The sequence below is a fragment of the Hevea brasiliensis genome, chromosome 8 (genome assembly GCF_030052815.1).
Source record: "Hevea brasiliensis isolate MT/VB/25A 57/8 chromosome 8, ASM3005281v1, whole genome shotgun sequence".
Classification (NCBI taxonomy): domain Eukaryota; kingdom Viridiplantae; phylum Streptophyta; class Magnoliopsida; order Malpighiales; family Euphorbiaceae; genus Hevea; species Hevea brasiliensis.
In genome coordinates this window covers 62591697-62606609 of record NC_079500.1, presented here as the reverse complement: position 1 = coordinate 62606609, position 14913 = coordinate 62591697, and the positions used below count along the sequence as shown (strand labels likewise).

The 14913-nt window shown below is 34.0% G+C and overlaps 1 non-coding gene across 1 annotated transcript; it reads right to left on the bottom strand.

The window, feature by feature from the left end:
• Positions 1-14017: 14017 nt before the first annotated feature.
• Positions 14018-14124, bottom strand: LOC131182609 (small nucleolar RNA R71). The gene has a single exon (XR_009150873.1). It is a non-coding gene; the product is annotated as a small nucleolar RNA R71 (small nucleolar RNA).
• Positions 14125-14913: the final 789 nt, after the last annotated feature.

Sequence of the window (14913 nt, the reverse complement as noted above, 5' to 3'; positions counted from 1 at the left end):
AAAGTCTTTATAATCTGTTCTAGGGCTGAAATAGGTTCTCTTGGTGTGGAAAAGATAGAGTGACAACATCTTGTGTCCTTAAGACTAATCTCAAATGCGAAGACACAATTCAGCACATCAAGAGTTTATTTTAATCTTTCTTGATTTAATCTATTGTTCTAAAATTAATCTGATTAATTTTAAAATCTTAAATGGCAAATACAGATCCAAAATCCTATTAAACGATTTTTAATATGTTGTTTATCATTGAAATCAAATAGATAAAAATAAATCTTGCATGGTGCTTGTGACCCTAGGTGAAAATTTTTGAATTCAATGGTATAATCTTGTGTTTTTCACGCTTCCGTTCCTACAATTGGTATCAGAGCCACTATATTTGCCATTTAGATTGTTGATTATATAATTTAATTGTGTGTTTGATCATGAGATCAAGAGATTCATTGCTGGTTGGATCATGAGATGTGGCGTCACACATGGAGAAGCCACCATTGGTGGCGGCAACAATGGTTCCATGGGTGATTCAAGGTTTGGCTTTTAATTCTGCAATTGTTGTATGATCTAAGGCCTATTCTTTGACTAATTAAAGTGTTTAATTAGTTGTTTTAATCACACAATTAAATTATGATTCAAATCAGAATTTTAAAAAATGTTTGAATGTGATTCAAATCTGAATTTTAAAAGTTGTTTGAATGAGATTCAAATCTGAATTTTTAAAGTTGTTTGAATCATATTTAAATCTGATTTTTTAAAATTGATTCAATAAAATTCAGATCTGATTTTTAAAAAAATATTTGAATGTGATTCAAATCTGATTTTTTAAAAAATGTTTGAATGTGATTCAAATCTGAATTTTTGAAGTTGTTTGAATGTGATTCAAATCTGAATTTTTAAATTTGTTTGAATGAGATTCAAATCTGAATTTTTAAATTTATTTGAATCATATTTAAATCTGGAATTTTAAGTTGAATATGAGATATTCAATTTAATTTAAGAATGTATGTTTTATTTAATTGTTAAATAGTGATATGCATGATGGATGATCATGGACTATAAAAGACCAATGTGATTGGATTTATTTCTTTTATGTTTCTTTGGGATTGTAAATTAATTAATTTATTTTAATTTATTTTGGGCATGTATTATTAAGTTTGTAATATTTTTGGGTTGTAATTTCATTTATTTAAGTTCTTGTAAATTCGCCTTGGTATGCCAAGGATTACTATGTAATATTGGATTGCAAGAAGTTCAAGGAGGTCAAGAGCATTGGTGGGACCCGGTGGGAGGAATTCAATATCAAGTGTTGATTACGTACTCCTTCAGCAACTCTTGTAAAATGAATGAATGAAATGCACCTAGGAATGCCCTGATTCAATTCTTGGTGGCTCTGAATTGAATCCCTTAGAAAGTCCATGATCATACCATATTTATCGCTTATCCATGAATGCATGAGATGTATGGGAATGTATGCAATTATATGATATATGCATGCTAAATGGATAATGTGCAAAGTGAGACCTTAATAGTAATTAGGATGGCTATAAAATCTTCCAAACAAATGATTAAGTTGGAAATGTTATAATTAAAGTAATTATAACATAAGCCCTCCATTGGGGCAATTATTTTAAGAAATTTTAAATAGTTGCATGAGATGCAATTAATTTAAGAGATTTTCTTAAGAATAATTGTTAAGCATGAGATGTTGTAAATATGTAAATGGTTTGGTGGCCAATATTGGATGTACCTGAGGAAATTAAAATTATTTGCATAATTATCGCTCAATGGGATCAACTTAACTAATGCAAGATAAGTCAATATTGGATGTACTGAGATTTTGAGCATTAGGGGCTAGTAAAAGGATTGAACCTCACATGAGATGTGATGGGCAAGGAGTTGCTCACTTATAGTTTATTGTAATTCCAATAATGGATGTACCTGAGGATGATCAATAGAATTATAAGAATTCAATCACCCACTAGAAATCCATCCAACTAGGATTTCCGTTTTCTACTTTGGAAGTGTAGGATTCGCTAAGTTAGTGGGAGGACCAATTTGATTAAAAGACCATAATCATTTTGGTTAATTACATGATACATTTACTAATTAATCTGTTATTTTCTGCGATTAATTTTACGATAAAAATGAGCACAAAACAACCACCACCATCCAATATCCTTGCAAGCATACTTGATCACAACAGTTGACGGGACCTAATCATGCGATTGGCTAAGAAATTTGAAACTTGTCTGAACCTTGAACATATAGGATATGTTCTATATTCAAATGTTCTGGTCCCTTACCTCCGGAGGCCACACAAGAGGAACATGATACTTTGGACAAGTGGAAGGAGCATGATATGAGAGCTAAGTGTTACATGCTTGCTTCCATGAGTAATGAGTTCTGAGGCAACATGAGAACATGCAGAGTGCTAGTGAGATCCTCCTTCACCTACAAGAGTTGTATGGTGAGCACAGCAGAATGCTAGGTATGAGATATCTAAACAGTTATTCCGTATGAGGATGTCCGAGGGACAGAATGTTGGGGATCATGTCCACAAGATGATTGGTGATTGAGCGGTTGGAACATCTTGACTTCAACATGGATTTCCAACTACAAACGGATTTGATCCTTGATCCCTTCTGAGTCTTTTGGGAATTTTGTGACAAATTTCCATATGACTAAACAGAATGCACCTTAGCTAAATTACTCAACATCTGGTTATTGCCCAAAAGAATATGCCGTGCAATAAAGGAAAAGAGGTAGCTTTGGTTGCATCTTCTTCACTGGAAAGTCCAACAAGAAGAAAGGCAATAAGAAAAAGAAACCTCGATTCTGGTCCTTCCAAGAAAATAGCTAAGCAGAAAGGAAGACTAAAGGCGATGAAGGCAAAGGAAAGTGTTTCCACTTGCCAAAAGGATGGGCCTTTGGAAAAGGAACCGCCTGAGTATCTTGCTTCTCTGAAGGACAAGAAGGATACACCTTCGGAAGGTATGTCCATATCTTGTTATTTAGATTCGATGATACTTATAGTTCATCTGACTTGGGTTTTAGATCTGGTGCGGTTCTCACATTTCTAATGATATGCGAACTAGCAAACAAGCGACTTGCATTCTCAAGATATTAGAGTCGGATTGGCAATGGCTCAACTGTTGAAGCTTTAGCCATAGGATCTAAATCTTTTACATGTTTGGACATGTTTTGTGTTTGGATAATATTTTATATGTACTGATGCTTTTAAGAACATCATTTCTATATCTAGTTTGACTAGAAATGGCTATGAATTTGATTCACAGATGATGTTTGCAATATTTATTTTGGAAATAAATATGTTGGTTGAGTTATATGAATGATGGTCTTTATTATTTGGATAATAATGACAAACACAAAATGAATGCAAGTGATCTAAAAGAATACAATGCCATGGTGAAAACCAACTCAAGTTCAAAATATATTTGGCACTTAAGGTTATGTCATGTTGCGAAGATAGGATTGCAAAATTGGAGAAAATGGGGATTCTATCCTCATTGGGCTCTGAGCCTACTCCAACTTGTGAATCTTGCCTTCAAGGCAAAATGTCTAGATCACCCTTTGTTGGATAAGGGCTAAGAGCTGAAAATATTTTAGAACTAATACATAGTGATGTATGTGGTCCGTTTAAAGAAATGGCTAGAGGGCTTTCATTATTTTATTACCTTTCGATGATAAATCAAGGTTTGGGTATTTGTATTTGATGAAATACAAACATGAATCCTTTGAAAAGTTCAAAGAATTTAAATCAAGTAGAAAATCAAACAGAAAAAATATTAAAGCTCTTGATCGGATCGTGGAGGTGAATATTTGAGTCTTGAATTTGATGAATACTTGAGAGAGCATGGCATTGTTTCTCGGTGACTCCTCCGAACGCCATACGGTGAATGGTGTATCTGAAAGGAGAAATCGTACCCTATTGGATATGGTACGTAGTATGATGAGCTATCTTGATATGCCAATCTCCTTTTGGGGATTTGCATTAGAATCAGCTTTATATATTCTGAATAGGATTCCATCAAAATCAGTTTCTTCCAAACCTTATGAGATATGGCATGGAAGAAAACCAAGTCTTAAGCATGTTAAGATTTGGGGTTGTCCAGCTTATATCAAAAGGTGAACAACGATAAATTGGAGACCGGATCGTAAAAGGTCGATTTGTTGGATATCCAAAAGATAGTTTTGGATATTATTTTTATTTGCCTACTTCACAAAGGTTGTGATAAGTAGAGATGCCACATTTCTTGAACAACGGTTTGTTCAAGAAGGAGGCAAAGGAAGGCAAATAGAGTTAGAATTGGAGAATTCGACCAACCAATGCATCGGATGGATATAGATCCATCTAGTCAACCTATACCCATTGATGAAACATCTACAGCTGTTCCTCGTAGAACAACCAGGGTATCTCACCCACCAGTGAGATATGGTTTTCTTCATGAAGAAGAACAAGAGTTGTCTACTCATGAAGAAGTAGATCATGGAGATGATCCACTTACCTATGAAGAAGCTATATCAGATATAGACTCTTCAAAATGGATTGATGCTATGAAATCTGAGATTGATTCCATGTATAAGAATCAAGTTTGGGATCTTGTTGACCCACCTGAAGGTATTGTACCTATAGGGAACAAATGGGTTTTCAAGAAGAAAATTGGTTCTGATGGAAAGGTAGAGACCTATAAGGCAAGGCTAGTAGCGAAAGGGTTTCGCCAAAGGCAAGGAATAGACTATGAGGAGACTTTCTCGCCTGTTGCCATGCTTAAATCAATTAGGATTTTATTAGCAATAGCTGCATACTATGATTATGAGATTTGGCAGATGGATGTCAAAACAGATTTTCTCAATGGATACATTGAAGAAAACATTTTCATGGAACAACCTAAGGGATTTGAATCCCAAGATGGTTCCAAGGTATGCAAGCTAAAGCGATCCATTTATGGGTTGAAACAAGCTTCGAGGAGTTGGAACATCCGTTTTGATGAAGCCATTAAATCTTTTGGTTTTATCAAAAATGAGGATGAGCCATGTGTATATAAGAAGGTTAGTGACAGTGCTATCACTTTCCTTGTCTTATATGTGGATGACATACTGTTGATGGGTAATGATACAGGTATGTTGACGACTATAAAGGTATGGTTGTCAAATACATTCTCCATGAAAGACTTAGGGGAGGCAACCTATATTCTTGGGATTCGCATCTATAGAGATAGAGCGAAAAGAATAATTGGTTTATCCTAAAGTCTATACTTGGAAAAAGGTGTTAAAGAGGTTTAACATGCTTGATTCCAAGAGAGGATTGTTACCAGTGAGACATGGTATCCACCTTTCTAAAGAGATGTCTCCAAAGACACCTGAAGAAAGAGATAAGATGGCCAGGATTCCATATGCTTCGGCTATTGGAAGTTTAATGTATGCAATGTTGTGTACTAGGCCGGATATCGCATATGCTGTTAGTTTGACTAGCAGGTATCAATCCAATCCAGGTTTGGAACACTGGATAGCTGTCAAGAATATTCTTAAGTACTTAAGAAGAACTAAGGATTTATTCTTGATTTATGGAGGTGGAGACTTGCAATTGGATGGTTATCGATTCGATTTCCAATCGGATATCGATGATAGAAAGTCTACCTCTGGATATGTGTTCATTTGTAATGGAGGTGCGATCGGTTGGAAGAGTTCCAAGCGAGCACGCATTGCAGATTCCACTCGAGGTGAGGATATTCTTTGCATCGAGATCTTTGCAAAGGAAAAGTTTGGATAAAGAAGTTCGTGACAGAACTTACAGTAATTCCTTCCATTGAGTCAGCGGTTCCATTACCTTTGTGACAACAATGGAGCGATCATCTGAGCTAAGGAACCAAGGTCTCACGAAATCCAAACACATAGAAAGGCGCTACCACATTATCGGAGAAATAGTTGGGCGGCGATGTAGCCATGCAGAAAATAGCATCGGTGAAAATCCAGCTGATCCATTCACTAAGCCTATGTCACAGACTCTATTAGACCGACATCTTGAGAAGATAGGTCTAAGATATTGTAATGAATGGCTCTAGTGCTAGTGGGAGATTGTTAGTAGTATGCCCTAGAGCATATCATTTAGTATGTATCTTGTACATATTTTTAATAATAAAAGGCATTTCCACTTTTCCGTTTACATAATATATTTATGTGTAATAGAAAAGGTCCATTGATATTTTGTTAGAAATATTATTCTTAAGTTGTTAAGAATATGAGTGACAATATTTCTAGCACAAAGTATCATAAATAGGTTCACAATCGAGGATACTTCATAATAAGGACATGACTTATCCAGAAAGATTGTATTCATGTTTGTTCCCAAGTTATTTATATGAGATATAAATAAGATGGAATGGTGAGTCTCATGCCATATAACAAACATGATAGGCACTTATAAATGATAAGTAGGTCGAACCGGTGACACTTATGACAAGCACATGGAGTTTACTCTTGTCAATGTTTTGTCATAAATCATATCGATGCATATAATCTTTAGACTGAGATAGCACGTTATCTTGTATATAGGTAGTTTGAGTTTGATCTTGCTTTCATACTTGTACTATGTATGGGTATATGGGCATGTGTTGGCTCACGCTAGTTATATATGGAGGTAGGTGTTGATCAAGAAGGAATCTGTTCCTCTAAGTAAATAGAGATAAAATCCTATGTTCATTTAATTGTTCTTGATGTTTCAAGTTCTGGCAGACAGATAGATTTATTCGAGAAAGAGTTTACGATGAGAAAAATCTTTTAATCAAGAACTGGAATTAAAAGAGAACATAATATTCATAGCAAATGGAGTTTGACATAAACCATGACTCGGCTTGAGTTGGGATTTTGTATCGTAGAGATTCTAGTGCATGGTAACATATGATTATAGGTTCATTTAAGGTAAACCTTATTACTAATTGGGTGGCCATGGCTATGCTAGGTGTTAACCATGGTCTATGAGGTTCATAAAATGATTTAGAGAAATCATTTATGGTAAGAAAGAGTTCTGATGATATTAAGAGTTGATATCATGTCTCATTGCCAATTAGTGATGAGCCTAGTAAGTCACACACATACACAAGTTATCACCTATTTAAATATGATTTAATTAATTAATTAAAGAGTTTAATTGATTAATTAAATAGATTTGGTTTGCAATAAAATTGCAAAGTCCCTAGCATGACTTGAAACCAAATCTAGATTATTGGATGTGTAGTATAAATTAAATTTATATTTAAAGTGTTTAAATATGAATTTAATTGATGAGAAATTAATTAATAGAGATTAATTAATTAATTTATATTTGATATAAATTAATTAGAAGAAGAAAATAATTATTTTGGGTTAAGAACTCAAAATTAAGACACAGGGGCATTTTGGTCATTTTGCAGTGTGACACGTGGCACCATGAGATGGTGACACATGGCATAACACATAAGCTTGCCAAATATTTTTAATCATGTAAGATGATTAAAATCAAGATTAAATATAGGTTTGACACTTGGCACAATGTGATTGGGTCACTTAAACCTAGAGCTAATCAAAAGGTGACATGTGGCTAGGGTTTAATGTGTTAACCTAGCTATTTAAGTGGGGTTATGAAAAGAAAACATAACCAGCAGCCTCTCCTCTCATATGTCACGCCACTTTGAGCCTCTCCAGCTATTTCTCTTCATCTCTCATCAATTCAAAGAGATTAGCCATAAATCTCTTGAATTAAGAACACTAGAAATTGTTTCTAGTGTCCTGTTTGCATCTCTAATCTCTTAAAAGGCAGAACTTGAATTTCTAATTAATAGAAAAGGCTTTAGAAGCTGTTCAAGGGCTGCCATAGGTGTTCTTGGTGTGGACAAGCTAGAGGGACAACATCCGTGTCCTGAGACGAATCTCAAAGCGCGGACATTTGCGGCACATCAAGAGGTTAGTGTAATCGTTCTTGATTTAATCTAGGGTTCTAAAATTAATCTGATTAATTTTAAAATCTTAAATGGCAAATACAGATCCAAAAACATATTAAAAGAGTTTTAATATGTTGTTTATCATTGAAATCAAATAGATAAAAATAAATCTTGCATGGTGCTTGTGACCCTAGGTGAAAATTTTTGAATTCAATGGTATAATCTTGTGTTTTTTCATGCTTCCGTTCCTACAAAGAGGATATGAGGAGACAGCACCCACAGCTGTTCAGAGACTAATGCCAGGTAAAATTTCGAGACGAAATTTATTTTAAGGGGGGGGAGAATTGTAACAACCCTAAGTTCGGTAGTGCATTCTACTGTTCCAGTGACCAGTGCTGTCCGGACAGCTAGGATGCCCAAAACTACACTTAGATATGAATAAGGAGACATAAAATAATGAAATACAAGAAAAGAAAATACAAGAAAAACAAAGGAAAAATAATAGCAAAGAAATGTAACCAAGTTAAGCGAGCTGAGAACCCTAACGATGGGTGACCACACCGGGAAGTCACGACGTTGACCGTTGACTAGCCCTGGACCGCGGGAAACCCTAGAAAATATTTTTAGGACTTAAATAGACACCTATTGAAGCATAAATACCATTAGAAATATCAAAGAAAAATTAATTAATTAGTACAAAGAAAAGTAAGAAATTGAAAAACGGACAAAACCCGGTGTTATTGAAAAATCGGGAATGCAACCTGAACAGGGGCATTGTGGTCATTTGACCCCCGAGTTGTCTTTTGACCTAAATTTCCATTAAAAATAAATAATATTACAATTGGAAAATATAATGAAAAATTGAATTAGTGGTACTTAATGTAAATAGCCAAAAATGGGGTATAAATGGAGTAATTAACACTTAAAACATATTAAATCATTAAACTATGGTGAGTGGAGACTATAGGATTAAACAACCCTTAAATTGGCAGGTGTAAACCCACTCACAGTTCATCTTCTTCATTCATCCCTTCCATGCCGTAATGAAAGCCTTAAAAATCCTCCATAACCGAATTGGGTGAAGCTTCCTAAACCTTCACCATTTCCATCCTAAACACCAAAGTTACTTCATTAAAGTTTATCCTCACCTTGCAAGGAAGAGTTTGATAGCAATTTTAAGAAGTTTTGGTGAGGTTTTGAAGAATTTCCAAAGTGGTAAGTTTGTGTTTTTTATTATTGTTTTATTAAAGTTTGTAAGGATGTTATAGGTACTTGATTTATGGAGAGATTTTTGAGGTTTGATGTTTAAATGGCAGCCATGGAAACTCTTTGAGGATAGCTTATTCTTGCTTGCAAATGGTAGATTAAAAGGTTGATTAAATGTTTATGTGTGTAGGAATTTATTTGGGTGATGTATACTTAGTATATTTGAATGTGTATTTGAAATTGGAAGCTTGGAAATTAATGGAATGTAAATGCATGAATCGGCAGCTTGGTTTGGTGAACCATAAGGATGTTATTTCATGTTTGGTTTATGGAATATTAATGTTGAATTGTAGTAGTTGTTATGGCAGCTTGGGTATATGTATGGTGGTGCGAGGTTGGACATGTAAATGAGCATGATTAGGTGATTAAATTGTTGTAAGTGAGTTTGACAAATTCTGCACTATATGGTGCATGTTGAGTGTGATTATAAGCTGCCAAAATGATCAACAATATGTTGTAAAATATGTTTAGGTTATGATACAAACCAGATTGGGTAAGAATGTGTAAATTGATAAATGCTAAAAGTGATCTTTGATTAGTAATAAAGGAAATGCAATAGGGCAGTTAGGTTTTGGGCTTAGAACTTTAAGTGTGTAGCTCCAATTGGTATGAGACCAATTGGAGGTGAAACTAGGCACAAAATGTGCCAACTTTCATTAAGGAAGCTTGCCAAAATTCTACTTGTAAGGTAACTTAAAAAGTGACCAAATCTGGATTAGTGCAATTAAGGCCTGAAAATTGACCATTTGGGCAGCAGTTAGTGTTTAGGCCAAAACTCACTCAAAACAGGTCCAATTGACCTAAAATTTTAACCATGAAGAAATATATCTACATGTCTTATGAAGACACCAAAGCCTAGAAATGACATAAGCAAGTCAAAAAGCTTGCACAAGTTCGGGCCCAAAAACTGGCCGAACAAAAATTGACCTAAAATGACCTAAGTGACCAATTTTGATGCATTTTGACCAACAATAGTAAAATGACCATAACTTGGTCTACATAACTCAGAATGACTTGAAATTTTGCCCCGCGTGCAATAGGACATAGATCTACAAGTTTGTAGTTTTGACTGAAACCCGAAAACTGAGGGAACTAGGTCATCCAGCTAGGTTAAATTAGTATACCAGGATCCGACAAAATGCAATAAAACGCAATATATATGGAAATGAATTTGGTAACATATACCAATACAAAAAGGCTATAAAATGTGACATATTTGTAACATTAAAACCTAATTCACCTAGACTGCATCGAGGATCAACATCTTAGGTTGACTAAGGAAATAATAGAATTCAATAAGTTAATTATTAAGCTTTATTCCTAGAGACAGTTTAAATGAGTACTGAAACACTTCAAAATTGTGTTTCTCAGTTAGCAAAGACTCAGGGAAGGGGAAGGAAACACTGAGTTAGAGCCAAGAGACAGTTATCAGAGGTTTGTGCACAACTAGTTTTTAACTGATTTGTTTTGAATATTTCATATGATTAAATGACATATTTTTCTCATGTATTATGTTTAACAAGCATTGGATTTAATTCAATGATTATTGAAATTGTTATAGTATGTATGAATTTAGCTTTGTGAAATGGTATTTCCACAAGTATTAAGCATTGTTATGGATTGAATTAATTATGTTTTGGAAAATTGTGATAGAACGTGTTTTGAATTGTGATGGTAATTTTCATGGAAAAATGCAAATTTATGATTTGAATTGTGATGAGCATAAAAATTATTGGATATTAGAATTAAATTTGAATCGAATTATATTGTGATTTATGCTCAGTAAAAGGATTGTGATATTATTTTATATCTCACTATAGATGCTTGACTAGGTTATTACCCGTCTCTCTCATTTATTGAGAAGACAATGGAGTTAGTTGTGTTTTGATTACCATGGTACGTGCACAGGCTTAGATTTTCCTCTGATTTGAGGTTAGATCTAAGTTTTTTATCATTATGGTCCTTACAGAAGATTCATTATTGTGATGTGTACTGTGCACGATGATTCGACCTCCCCGACCATAAGGAGTTAGAATCACCCCGAAGATGGCCCTTTCGGATTAGTCTTGCATAGTTAGTGAGATAAAGAATGATTTTTGAGATACAATATGATTTTTGAGTAACAGCATGGTTTTGGAGATACAGCATGGTTTTTGAGATATAACATGATTTTTGAGATACAGAATGTTTTTGAATAGTAAAGAATTGTGATTTCAGTTATGATTTATGTATAATTGATTTTGTTGGAACTACCTTAAATGGTTAGTCATGATTTGATAAATTGAATTTCGTGATCAAAGTCATTTAATACAAATGATTTACACTATTGGGAATGAATATTTTGAGTTTTGAAATTTGATGAGTATTCAGATTTCCAAATTATTTGCTGTAAATTTTATCGATGTATATTGTACTATGTTTTAAATTATAGTTGTGCACCACTGAGTTCACCACTCAGCGATAGTTTTGTATGCTGTCGCAGGTAAGAAGAGCATAGAGCAGTGAGTAAGTTTCTTTGAAGACACATTCAGATCAGCTCCAGGTATATCATAGGTATACCCATGTACATAGGTTTTGATGTATGCATGTAATAATATGTATGTAAATTATTTGAGCAGTTGTATAAAAACTCTTGTAAAATATTTTAGTATGTAATTAAATGTAAATTATTGTAAATGTAAATTTGGAATTTCATTCATCTGAATAGTTTTTTAATATTAATTTTGAGTCTTGTAATCAATGAAATGTTTCTTTTATGAGGAGATTGACTTGATTATTGAGATTTGAATTATGGGTTCAAATGAAGTTATTGAAGTTGTATTTGAGAAAACATATTAGAAGTGTGTTCTTTGCAGGTTTTGAAGAACTGTTTTCACAAAATACAACCGGCACTTTGACGAAATTTTGAAAAAATTTTTATAACACCAGATTAATCTGGTTTCACAAAATACAACCGGCACTTTGACGAAATTTTGAAAAAATTTTTATAACACCAGATTAATCTGGTGTTATAAAAATTTTTTCAAAATTTCGTCAAAGTGCCGGTTGTATTTTGTGAAAACAGTTCTTCAAAACCTGCAAAGAACACACTTCTAATATGTTTTCTCAAATACAACTTCAATAACTTCATTTGAACCCATAATTCAAATCTCAATAATCAAGTCAATCTCCTCATAAAAGAAACATTTCATTGATTACAAGACTCAAAATTAATATTAAAAAACTATTCAGATAAATGAAATTCCAAATTTACATTTACAATAATTTACATTTAATTACATACTAAAATATTTTACAAGAGTTTTTATACAACTGCTCAAATAATTTACATATCAATTGCTAGTTCATCTTCATAATCTGTAATTATTGTGTAAGATTGAACATAAGTAGCAATTAGGTTTTATTGATTATGATCCCAATTTTCGATAATAACCTAAGGAAACAATAGGGTGGATTAAATGATTTATGTTTGATAAATTGTTGTTCAGCTTAACTACTTTCTTTTCTTAAAGCAGTTATTAATTTGATGAGGAATTCTTAATAACAACTCAGTTAATAATTAGAGTCAATAAGAGTGCTGGGCTCGAATTGATGAGTATAGGGAAGTCAGGAGTTTACCTCACTGTTTGGTAAATCTACGATAAGGATTCAATAAGAGATAATTATATTTCTTTTGTCTATGATCAAATCAATGAATTAGAATGAGAATTACCTTACTAAAGTTTGTTTAAATTGAGATTTTCATATTTAGTTCTTGAATTTCTGCTTTCTTTTGATTTTGTGTTACAAAACCCCTCCCCAAATCTTTTTTTATTCCGTTTCCATTACATAAGTGCATGAAATTTAATAATTCAGTCTCTAGGGTTCGACCTGGATTTACCATTTGCTATAAAAAATATTTCATAGTTGGTAATTTTAATTAATTTAATTTCTGGTGGATTTGACACCCATCTAGAATTTTGGCGCTGTTGCCAGGGACTGAAATTTATTGGATTTTATGTTTTGTGTATTCTGTTATTAAATTTGTTTGTGAAGTGTTATTATTTTCAAGTTTTTGGAAAAAAATTACGGTGTTACTGTTCATTTTTACTGTTCATTAAGGATTTTAGTTGAATTTGGAGGGTGGCCCATACCTATTTTGAATGAAATGAAGCTCTGATCAAGACCAATGAATCCGTAGGATTCTTTGGCCCCACCCTCTTGAGATAAAATTCCATTGTTTTCTAGGATTTTGAGGCATTTTTCTATTTTTACTTTGATTTCTTTTGTTTATGACAAGAACTTCTCAATCTGGTGAGTTGATCTTTGACCCAGAAGTAGAAAAAACAACTAAACAGTTGAGAAAATTGGCTAAGTAAGGTAAGCTGATTCCGATTACATCTAAAGGATTCCAATCTCCAAAGGAGCTAAGTTCGGGTTCGAATTCGGATTCAGAGTCAAATTCCAAAAACAAAACCATGGCTGCTAGGACTTTGAAAGAGTTGGCTGCTCCTAATCTAAACCAACAGCCTTTGTGTATTCAATTCCCTGCTTTAAATGTTGCTTTTGAGTTGAAATCTGGACTAATCCATTTGTTGCCTAAGTTTCATGGTCTTGCAGGTGAGGATCCGCATAAGCATCTAAAGGAATTTCATATTGTGTGTTCCAGTATGAAAGCTCAAGGAGTTTTAGAGGATCAAATCAAGCTTCGAGCTTTTCCCTTCTCACTGGAAGGAACAGCTAAGGATTGGTTGTATTACCTTCCTTCCGGATATGTCAACTCATGGAATGGGATAAAATAGATATTTCTGGAGAAGTATTTTTCTGCTTCCCATGCTGCCAACATAAGAAAAGAAATTTGTGGCATTCGGCAGTACAATGGAGAGAGCTTGTATGAGTACTAGGAGAGATTTAAGAAGCTTTGTGCAAGCTGTCCCCATCATCAAATAAGTGAGCAGTTGTTGATTTAATATTTTTATGAGGGACTTCTACCAATGGACCACAGTATGATAGACGCTGCTAGTGGAGGAGCTTTGGTTGACAAGACACCAAAAGAGGCAAAGAGGCTGATTGCTAACATGGCAGCAAATTCTCAACAGTTTGGAATGAGAATGGATCACACTCTCATGAAGGTTAATGAGGTAAGTACATCTAACCTTAAGAAACAAATTTCTAATTTAACTTCTTTGGTGAGACAGTTGGCTGTAGGGAATATGCAAACTGTTAAGGCATGTGGAATTTGTTTGACTTCGGGTCATGCTACTGATATGTGTCCTGCGTTACAAGAGGATGAATCAATGCAACATGCTAATGCAGTAGGACATTATGGATAGCCACAAAGCAGGAATGATCCCTATTCGAATACTTATAATCCAGGATGGCGAGATCATCCCAATCTGAGTTATGGGAATCAACCGGTGCAAAATCGATACCAACAGCAAAGACCATAAGTGAATCAACCACAACCGTCTCCACCTCCACCTCCACCTCCCTCAAATCAAGGTATGTCACTTGATGAAATTATTAAGGCTTTAGCTAACAATATCCAACAGTTTCAATAGGAGACCAGAAATAGCATTCAAAATATAGAGAGGCAGATTGGTCAGTTAGCCTCATCTGTGAGTAAGCTGGAAGCTCAATGTTCTAGAAAGCTTCCATCACAAACAATCATGAATCCTATAGAAAATGCAAGTGCGATACTATTGCGGAGTGGGAAAGAAGTTGATAATCAGACTCC